Source organism: Aphelocoma coerulescens, chromosome 2 (assembly GCF_041296385.1).
Source record: "Aphelocoma coerulescens isolate FSJ_1873_10779 chromosome 2, UR_Acoe_1.0, whole genome shotgun sequence".
NCBI lineage: Eukaryota > Metazoa > Chordata > Aves > Passeriformes > Corvidae > Aphelocoma > Aphelocoma coerulescens.
The window spans coordinates 152,845,563-152,856,011 of NC_091015.1; positions in this window are offsets into that span (position 1 = coordinate 152,845,563).

Below are 10,449 nucleotides of genomic sequence, written 5' to 3' on the forward strand. Positions count from 1 at the left end.
TTTAAATCAGAGGAGTTGTTCATAGCTTACCCCGCAGATGTACTTTTGCAATTGGCTATAAGCAAAGCAGAAGTGAAGAGCTTTGTGAATGCCAAAAGCATGATTGTTGTCCCACCCACACAAATGTTAAGCTGAAGTCACTAGAGTCTCTGGTGTGGAACTTTTATAAGCAAGAGATATATCAAAATGCAACAGTCACTATTGCCTGGAGTATCTAGGAGGTTACAGCTGCAGTGGAGAAGTTTGCTTACTGCAATTTTTTGTTTCACTTATTTGAATGTACTTTTTCACTGGAGTGTTGTGCCAAACGTGACAGAGGCCTCATACAGAGCGCTGCAATCCTTAAATGCTCTTTCAATCTAATGCTGGTGCAGTAAAAAAGGAGAAAGTCTCGCCTCAGCAGCCCTGCTCCATTTTGAAGAACAGACAATGTGGGGTCACCCTCAGCTCTTGGCTTGTCCCCCCCATGGTACAGCCACCCCTTCCTTCACTATGACAATATGGAATTAAAACTTTATCTTCTAAAAGTAGTCCCAGTTCGCCACGTTAATGTCAAGAAATTTTAAGATAGGGTTTGGTAGAGAAAACTGGCTTGCTTCCCTCAATTGTTACTTACTCTGTCATTGTATCTTATTTAATTTTTTTAGTTTATGTTCAGTCTTTCAGAAAAGACAAGTGGTTCTTCTGAGGCAGAAACTTTTTATTGTTACAGTGTAATCATGGTGATTTATATTATGGTGTCTGTTCATCTTACCTCAGAAAAAAAAGAAAAGGTGGTGGAGCCACTTTCAGTGTTTCAGTTTGTCAGCATTGCATATGTCATTAATGTCATTTAATTCTGATTTAGAATCAAGAAGCTTCACTTTCCAGAAATGGCCTCTAATAGTGAAAATGAGCTTACTTTCTCTATTTCCCTTCTTTAAGAAAACAAATAACTAAAGAAAATAAAATACCTGAATAAAATAAAAATAACTGAAAAAAAAATAGGTAATCTCTTGAATATATCTTAAAGATAGAACTTATTATGAATTAAGCAAATTTTATCTTTTCAACTCTAACGCATTTGTAAAAGCAGTGACCCATTAGAAAAATTAAGCCTGTTAATGTTACGGCTTATGGAAAATTCTCTAATATTTAATTAACAAAACATATTTTTTTCCAAATTTTAACCATTTCAAAATGCGTACAATATTATCCCAATTATCAAGGTCTGTAAGATACTTATAATGTTGAACATTGGTTATGATTCTTTGGAAACTCTATAGCCTTTTAAAACATTCTGAAATACAGAATTGTTCTTTTGCTAATTTTAATTAGAGCATATCCTGACACTTCATCAAAATTCCATACAGCGTATTTCTGGCTTCATTTTATTAAATTTCATAGGACTTCTCCATAAAGTTTTTGTCATATCTTGTTAGGACCCATATCTTGTTAAGATCTGATTAAGAAGAGTCTTGTGTTCCCATTCGTTCATATGCACCTTCTGGAGATGAACTGATGGTGTCACCAGGTGCTGTAATTGAGGGTAAATGTAAGATATTATTTGTTGGGTTTGCAGTGGAATTCTCTTGACTTTGAAATTCAGTTTTGTCTGATATACACATTCTGTAGTAAGTTTTGCAGAATTGTTTTTGCAGAAATATTTAGGAATGGGATGTCTGGAAGGTTATGCATTACCTAAAATTCTCCCTACAGAGATGATAGCATGGACTATGTGGCATATGCATTTCTCTCCACTCCCCCCAGTGGAGAGAACTAAGTGTTGGGGTTTTAGGAGCTCTCCTGGGTTTTTTTTCTGTTAAAGGAATTTTCCCCATATGTGTTGCTGGGGAAAAAAATTGCTGAGTACTTAAGAAAAACAAAGGCCTAGCCATTGGGGGTGGGGTGCATCTGGCTACTCTTTTGTTTCACCTGGGTGTGCAGTCAGTCGGTCCCCGGTATTTTGGACGGAGAGGGAGGCTGTTTGCTTCGGCTGCTTTTCCTTCTGCCAGAGAAAACCCTGGGATCCCAAAGCCCGCCTTCCCTGCCCTGCTGGGAGCCGGGCAGTGGCCGCCCTGCCCCCGCAGTTGCTTCGAGCCTTCGCTATGTTGTAGCCCTGCTCGCACTGCCTGCCCAGACCTCCGGGGGGTTCCCCGTTTGGATACATCTCGTCTGCCATCCAGGATTTGTGCTCCTCCCTGCCATTCCAGCCTGCTGTTCCTGAGGGTCCGGCCGGACGCTGGGATCGGCTGCCCAGCGGTTTGTGAAGCCTTTGTTCCATCCTTCCCCAGGATCCCAGGGCACCAGTGCCGCGTGCTCCCCGAGCTCGCTCTGGAGCGCCCCCTGCAGCCGCGGGGGAACCATCGCACCTGCCCTGCTCACCGGGAGCCGCCAGCGCCCCTGCCGGCTGCAATCGGAACTGCACCCGAGGGGAAAGGGCCCGACAGCCGAGAAGGCTGGGACTGGGTTTGGGATTGTTTGCTGTTACTGCCACAGTTATTGTTGTTTGTTTGACGTGTTGTACACATATAGATATATAATAGTAAAGAACTGTTATTCCTATTTCCCATATCTTTGCCTAAAAGCCCTTGATTTCAAAATTATAATAACTCAGAGGGAAGGGGTACTGCATCTTCCATTCCAAGGGAGGCTTCTGCCTTCCTTAGCAGACGCCTGTCTTTCAAACCAAGACACTAAGCTTTGTGCTTATAATAAATTTTTAATGCGAAATAAGTGTGTCAGTACTGACAAGCAACACGCAGAATTTTTGGCAGATTTAATACATGGGCTGTAGGAACCCAGAGTGCAGAGACTATTTCTCTGCCTGTTTTGAAGGGTTCTATCCCCCTGGACAACACTGGTTTGACCTTCGTCCTTGGAGAAAACTGCCTACCCTCTGGGAAGAATTAGAATCTATACTGGTGTAAACTAGGTGATAGAATATTATGTAAGATTGTCACAGGGTGAAAAATTTAGAAGATTTGGGTTTGTTAATATAGTAAATAGATAAAAGCAAAAAACTTCCAAATGGAGGATTGTTGTTCTCCAGACCTTCTTCTTCTTCTTCTACTACTCCATATTCTGCAGTAGAAGTAGTTTGGGATGATTGGATAGAGAATTCCGCAGTTCCTGTCTATGTGACTAGATGATTTCTTATACATTGGTGGAAAAGTAAAAATAATATATGTTTTTAGTGACCATTTGTTGATTTACCTTTAAAAGACTGTAAATCTTGATAATGGGGCATTCTCCTGCATTCTCTGCTCTGTGCTATGTATGGGTCACATTAAGTGGCTCTATTTCTCTGATAAGACTTAATAAACAACTATCTGAAAGCAGAGAAGGCTGGAGGTCCATTCGTCTCTTGAACTCCTGGCAAGGACTCTAAATTTCTCCCCCAGCAGGGGAGGCATAATTACGGCACGGTTAGTGTCAATGGGCTACTCTTACTGTTGCTTAAAAAATCAATTTTTTTTTTTAATAATCCTCTTTTATACATCACCAATTACTACATTTAGATCATTTTTGTACTAGGCAAACTGAACTAATCAGATCTAATGGCCCATCTGTTCTTAAGACAAAAATAACACTTTGTACCAAAAATATGCACAATGTAAAAATGTCTGTATTGCATTTAACTGGTAGGTGAGAAAATACATTTCAGCAGAAAATCAGATGAGCCCCATCTTTTAATTTATGTCAACTTTACTTTTTTTGCATTAATAATAGGGGATTTTTTGGCAACTTTTCTTAGAGTGATGATCCAAATGCATTTTTTAACCATTGAGCTAAGATTTGTTTCTTATTTTTTTCCAGCATCTATACAGGGCGATATTCTGGATCTAGTAGCAACAGAAGTATTTTTGTCAATAGCTTCACCAGTTCCAGGGTTTCACTTATAATTTATAACTAAACAACCTCTATTCTTCACCCAAATAGATGATAATTCTATGTATCTGTCACATGTTTTCATATCTTCATTTAGCTTATTTTATTTAGTGGGTTAACAGATAGGCAACTAATTATTTTCTAGATAAGAAGTTTTCAAAGCAAGTTTGCAAGAAATCTTTGATTACAACACGATAACTCTACAAGTGTTCTAAACTCATTTCATATGATAACATAATTGTGGTATTACACAGCTTTAATTCTATAAGCCTCTGAAAATGGCTGAGTTTTATTTCTAAGTTAGCAGCCTATAAAGAACTTCTAGTGCTGTTCAGAAAAGTTTTGGATTCTCATCCCTGGAAGTGTTTTAGACCAATTTGGATGGAGCTCTGACCAGCATGGTCTAGTGGAAGGGCTCCCCACCCATGGCAGAGGGGTTGGAACTAGATCATCTTTAAGGTCCCTTCCAACCCAGGCCATTCCATGATTATGTGCTGTAACTTTGTTTTCCTCTTAATGGAAGAGAAAATCATTAAAATTTTAAATCTGTGTATAAAAACATTGATGAGGCGGACAGCTGGACTGGGCGCCTCACAGAGCCTGACCTGAAATCGGTCAGAATTTACCCATGAGAATTTTAGAGTGGAAATTTTGCAGCTTCAGTGAAACCCACAGAGAAGGCCAAGATAATCAATGAGAGAAGATGTTCTGGACACAAGGAGAGGATGTTCTTGTTATGGGACATCGAGTGTGTACAAGGAGCTTGTGGATAATATGTAGGAACTATACCTTTGCTTGTATAGCTGATTGTTTTACGGCTTGAATGGTCATTGTTTGTTAGACAGCCTTGTCATTGTTTGCTAAGCAGCCAATCTTAAATCAAGCCACAGCCATTGTGAAGAGGTATAAGAATAGCAGCAGAGAAAATAAAAAATCTCTATCTCTCTCTCGACTTTGGATTATGACAAGTGTGTGCTGTTATGTCCGCCTCAACAAAAGCCACAAAACATCAGCAAGAAGGTGCAATGGTATAGAAATTCGGTTGCACTAGCTGACTAGAACTCTTGCTATTTTGCAGGGGAGGGGAGCAGTCATTTTCTTGCAGCCATACTGCATTTGCTGATGGTGAAGGAGGGCTACAACTGCTTTCACGTCTCCCAGTTTTTCTACAGCAAGTGAGAACAAGGTCCTTAAGAGTGTGTCTTTGCTTGAGAAAAGTTACCCAGAAGCACATTGCCTATGTACTTCTTATCCATATGGTCCTGTACTGCTTTGCTAAATACTGTAATGTAAATTTTCCCTCTCATTTTTTATCTCCTTGTATTAGGAAAATCTGACTTAGGGCTTATTGATCTTGGAAAAAGCTTGTGATTTTGTTTAAGTGAATGAGGCATTCAGACCCAATTAAGAAATCCTGTTTTAACTTATCTTCAAGACACTATAGTACTCAGAAGCTGTTCAGACCCGTGAACCTATAACAGTTAGTTACTGGAGATATAGCCATTGGAGAATGATGTACAAAAGACATTTAATGGAAATAGTAGAGAGGAATGTTCATGGACATTGGAACTTGATAATACAGGCTGTTAAAGTGTTAAAACAGTCCCTTAAATAGTTTTCAGCCAGGCCAAATAGTGGTCTTTGAAATAATTTCAAGGCACAGTCTTGGAATGAGCATACACGAAGGACCAAGGACCATTCTCAGTCTGGATGTAGCTGTCCTGTTTTGGAGGGAAAAAGAGTTTAGCAGTTTGGCCATGAGCTGTTTGGTGCCAGCTGAGTTCAATGCCAAAGAGCCATTCCAGGCACATTTATTAACATAGCTATAGCCAAAATAATCCAAGTATTGTACATTTTGGCATTTTCCCCCATTTTCTTCCAGCCCACTGCTCACAGTTTTAGTGCCCTGGAAGCAAGCAAAGGATTTAGGATAAACTGATTTCAATCCAGAGGACCATACAACAACTTATACCTAAAATCAACAAACAGATTCTCCTTCTAAAGCAATTAATATAGTGAAGTAATAGATTCAAGTTAATGCTCATCAAGTTTTCAACGGAAACATTTCAGCGAAAACATTTCTGGACTCTGGGGATCATCTGGGAATTTTGTCTTGAGATCATCAGGGTATTCCTGTGCATTTTCTGAGAAACATTAAGGCACCTACCGCTGACACGAAAGGTTACCTGCTCAGACCTATGACTCCAGCAAACTCTAGCAGCTTCTAACATGTTCTGTCAGATGATCTTGATCAAAGGGTGTGTTGAGCATTTGTTCCAATTGGCTCCTGATCAGGGAGGATCAAGCACCCTTCCAGCAGGCCATAAGGAGAGGTTTGCAGAACTGCTGGCTCAGGACACAGTTTCCAGGGAAAGCAGCTAGCAGAGGTGGCAGTTCTTGCAGAAGGGAACCAGGAGCTTTGCTGAGGGCAATACAGATGGGCTGAGTGGTGGTGTTGACATGCCACAGGGCACAGTTCCGACAGTTGCTGGAGCAGCAACAATAGAGTTGTCCTTGGATAGAGGACACTATGAAGGATCTCCCAACAGAGGACACAGCCTCACAGACTTGGGGCTTCAGGGGTGCCTGGGGCCTCTCACTGGTACTGGGGTAAGGTGAGCTCCTTCCCTGCAGTAAGTGTTCATGAATGAACAGGTTGTGTTGCCAAGGAAAGAAGCTGCAGGAGGAGACAGACTGACTTCACAGAACAAGAGCTATTGAGAAAGAAATTCACTGGATTTTCTCCAAAACCCTGCAGACACAAGAGCCTGAAAACCTAGGTGGCAGAGGCAAAGGCAGAATCTGTGCATGTCTGGATAGGAAACAAAGATTTCTATGATGACCAAGGCTGGAAGCTTGTGACTTCTGTCTCCTCCAGCTCCTGTTCCCCCTGAAAATCTGCAGCTACAGAGGACAGCACTGCCCTTGTAGCAGATGAAGAACTGAGATCTCTGTCAGACAAAATACCCAATGAGCCGAGCAACAGTAAGACAGTAGTAACTCCAAACTGCTAAGCTCACTTCTATCCTAGGCAGATTTTCTGCTTTATAGCACTCACATCTGGAACTTTGAGAAGAAGCTTCTGGGGCTGACTAGTCCTTCTAATCCCATACACTGGCTCATTTCCATGTGTGCACTGATACTTTCAGGGAATACCCAAAACATATCAAGTCTGACTACATGACTGACTGCAAGAGCCAAGAGCATGGAAGTCTGGATAGTTTTCTCCTTGATCCTTACATTAAAGGAAATTGCAGAATAGTTTAGGTTATGAAAGATCTTTAAGACCATTGAGTCCAGACCTTAACCCAGCACTGTCAAATACACCGCTAAACCATGTCCCTACGAGCCACATCTACATGTCTTTTAAACACCTCCAAGGATGGTGATTCAACCCCTTCCCTGGAGAGCCTCTTCCAATGCTTCGTAATCCTTTCAGTGAAGAAGTTTCCTAATATCCAATCTAAACCTCCACTGATGCAACTTGAAGCCATTTCTTCTTGTCCTATTGCTTGTTACCTGGCAGAAAAGACCAACACTAATCTCACCCCAACCTTCGTGTGGGTAGTTTAGAGCACAATAAGGTCTCCCCTCAGCCTCCTTTTCTCCAGGCTAAACAAGAGTTCCCTCAGATGCTACTGAAGGGCTTTAAGAAAGCATTTTAGGAGGACTGGATTGATCCTACAGTCAATGCCTGCTTGCATACCAGATGTGGACAAAGGAGATTTTGCCTTCAAAACTCTGCTACCGTTTTGGAGGATCATGGTGGGAAGAGATAGCACCCATCTGATAAAGTACCTTTGCCAACAAGCTGACCAGTCTGGTGAGAAATGCTTAAATCAATGGGAGAGGAGAATGACAGCCAACAGTACCCTGAGGAAGTGGTAGACTAGGCTGGAAAGCAAAGGGTGCAGAGTGATTTGACAGGGTGAGGCCGCAGAAACAGCATTGCTGCAGTGATAACAAAGCAGTGCACAACCAGACCAGGAGGTTTATGGAGTACCTTTGTAACAACTTCCTAACACAGGTGATTGAGGAGCTGATAAGGAAAAAATTCTGCTGGACCTGGTATTTACAAACAAGAAAGAACTAGTTGGGGATTAGAGGTAAGATCGAGTTTGGCAGCAGTCACCATGAGGATGATCACCAGAGGAAGGAGTAAGGCAAATAGAAGGATCACAGCTCTAAACTTCAGGAGACCACATATTTGGCCTGTTCAGGCACCTTCTTAGAAGAACGCTATGGGATATGGCCCTGGAGACCCATCAGAGCTGGATTTTTTTCAAGAATCAGCTCCTCAAAACTCAAGAACAGTCTATCCCCATGTACAGAAAAGTGAAAAATATTGTCGGGAGACATGCATGGAAAAACAAGAAGCTCCTGAAAAACATATGTCTTGGTTTGAAAGACAGGTGTCTGCTAAGGAAGGCAGAAGCTTGCCTTGGAATGGAAGATGCAGTACCCCCTTCCCTCTGAGTTATTATAATTTTGAAATCAAGGGCTTTTAGGCAAAGATATGGGAAATAGGAATAACAGTTCTTTACTATTGTATATATAACCAGTCAAACAAACAACAATAACTCTAGCAGTAACAGCAAACACAAACCCAGTCCCAGCCTTCTCGGCTGCCGGGCCCTTTCCCCTCGGGTGCAGTTCCGCTCGCAGCCGGCAGGGGCGCTGGCGGCTCCCGGTGAGCAGGGCAGGTGCGATGGTTCCCCCGCGGCTGCAGGGGGCGCTCCGGAGCGAGCTCGGGGAGCACGCGGCACTGGTGCCTGGGATCCCGGGAAGGGGTGGGACAAAGGCTTCACAAACCCCTGGGCAGCCGATCCTGGTGTCCGGCCGGACCCTCAGGCACAGCAGGCTGGAATGGCAGGGAGGAGCACAAATCCTGGATGGCAGACGAGATGTATCCAAACGGGGAACCCCCCGGAGGTCTGGGCAGGCAGAGCAAGCACGGCTACAACATAGCGAAGGCTCGAAGCAGCGGCGGGGGCAGGGCAGGGCAGCCACGGCCTGGCTTCGAGCGGGGCAGAGAAGGCGGCTTTGGGATCCCAGGGCTTTTCAGCACAAGGAAAAGCAGCCGAAGCAAACAGACTCCTCTCTGTCCAAAATGCCGGAGACCCAACTGCCCACACATTCAGGTGAAACAAAAGAACAGCCAGGTCTTTTGTTTCTCTTAAACACCCAGCTATTTGTTCCCCTAGCAACATGTATGGGGGGAAAAAAATTCCTTTAACAGAAAAAAACCAAACCAAAACAAAAAAAAACCCAACAGGAGAGCTCCTAAAACCCCAACAACATAAAAAAGAAGCAAGAGACAGGAGAAATAAGAGGAGGGAGCAGAGTCAGGTAGTCAAAAAGGATGTAAGAACATTTTCCAAGCATGAGGAAAACAAAAGCCTAGAGAAAATGTGGATCCACTGCTCAATGGGACACAGGACTGGATGAAAAAGAAAATGGGAAAGGCCAACCAACCATGTGCATTTTTCTCCAAAGGTTTTACTGGTAAGGCTAGTGGTTCCTGCAATTAGCAGAAGAGTCTGGAGGAAATTATTTTCCTGCCACTGTACAAAGTAATAACCATGCGATAGCAATTATTTCTTTATTCATTGAATTTTTCCTGTTTAAAGAGTGAGCAGACCTAAATGGCAAAGAACACATTGATGTTTGTTAATGTTAGGATAGTTCATTGGTAGTTAGGATAGTTTGATAATGTCAGGATACATTCATTGACATATCCATTTTTCTCCTCCTGAAAAGGTTATTCTAATGATGGATGAACATCTAAAAACCTCAGGATTGTAAGCAGTATTGATAAATGTATGGTAGCTTAGATAGTTTATTCATCTTAGGTCAATTTTTTTTTGTATTACACCATGCATCCAATAGTTGTCTACTTATTTTTTGGGTTGTTTGGGGTTTTCTTAGTGTGTGTATCTGTGTGTGTCCACTATCTCAGAAGCCCAACGTAACTTTAAATATTTCCTATCCATTTAATTTTGTTTACTTCTTTCTGGACCATCTTTGGAATCTGTCCACCATGTTACAGTAAACTAAACAGAAGATTGCAAGGTTTTTCTTGCTCGGGAAGATGTCTTGGGGAAATAGATTATTCCAACATCATGAGTATTTCAGTATGGGTCAGTCACTGGGACTTTAAGCTGGTTCAGGTGTTCTTTTTTTAATGTAGCGATGCAATTTATGCCTTCATGAAAAATGACTTAGTTTCCCTTAGGTGTCCTTACATATGTTCATTATTACATTACTGATCACCAAGAATTTCATAAAGATCTATTGGTAGCAGTTAAGCTGATTGTCTCACCAAGGGAATTGGTTTTACATTTTATGTTTGCAAATAAATTTTAAAAAATGCAAAAATGAAATTCAACAGATATAAAATCATACACAGGATGGAACAAAAAAGACTTGCTTCTTTCTGATATTATAGAGAGGAACTGAAGACTAATCTTTAAGCACTCATGTCCCCATTTATAAGTTACGAAACCCCTGTCTGTAGAGAAATCCATTTTTATTAAACATAATATTCAAACTTAAGATACTGGAAATTAGTTCCATTCA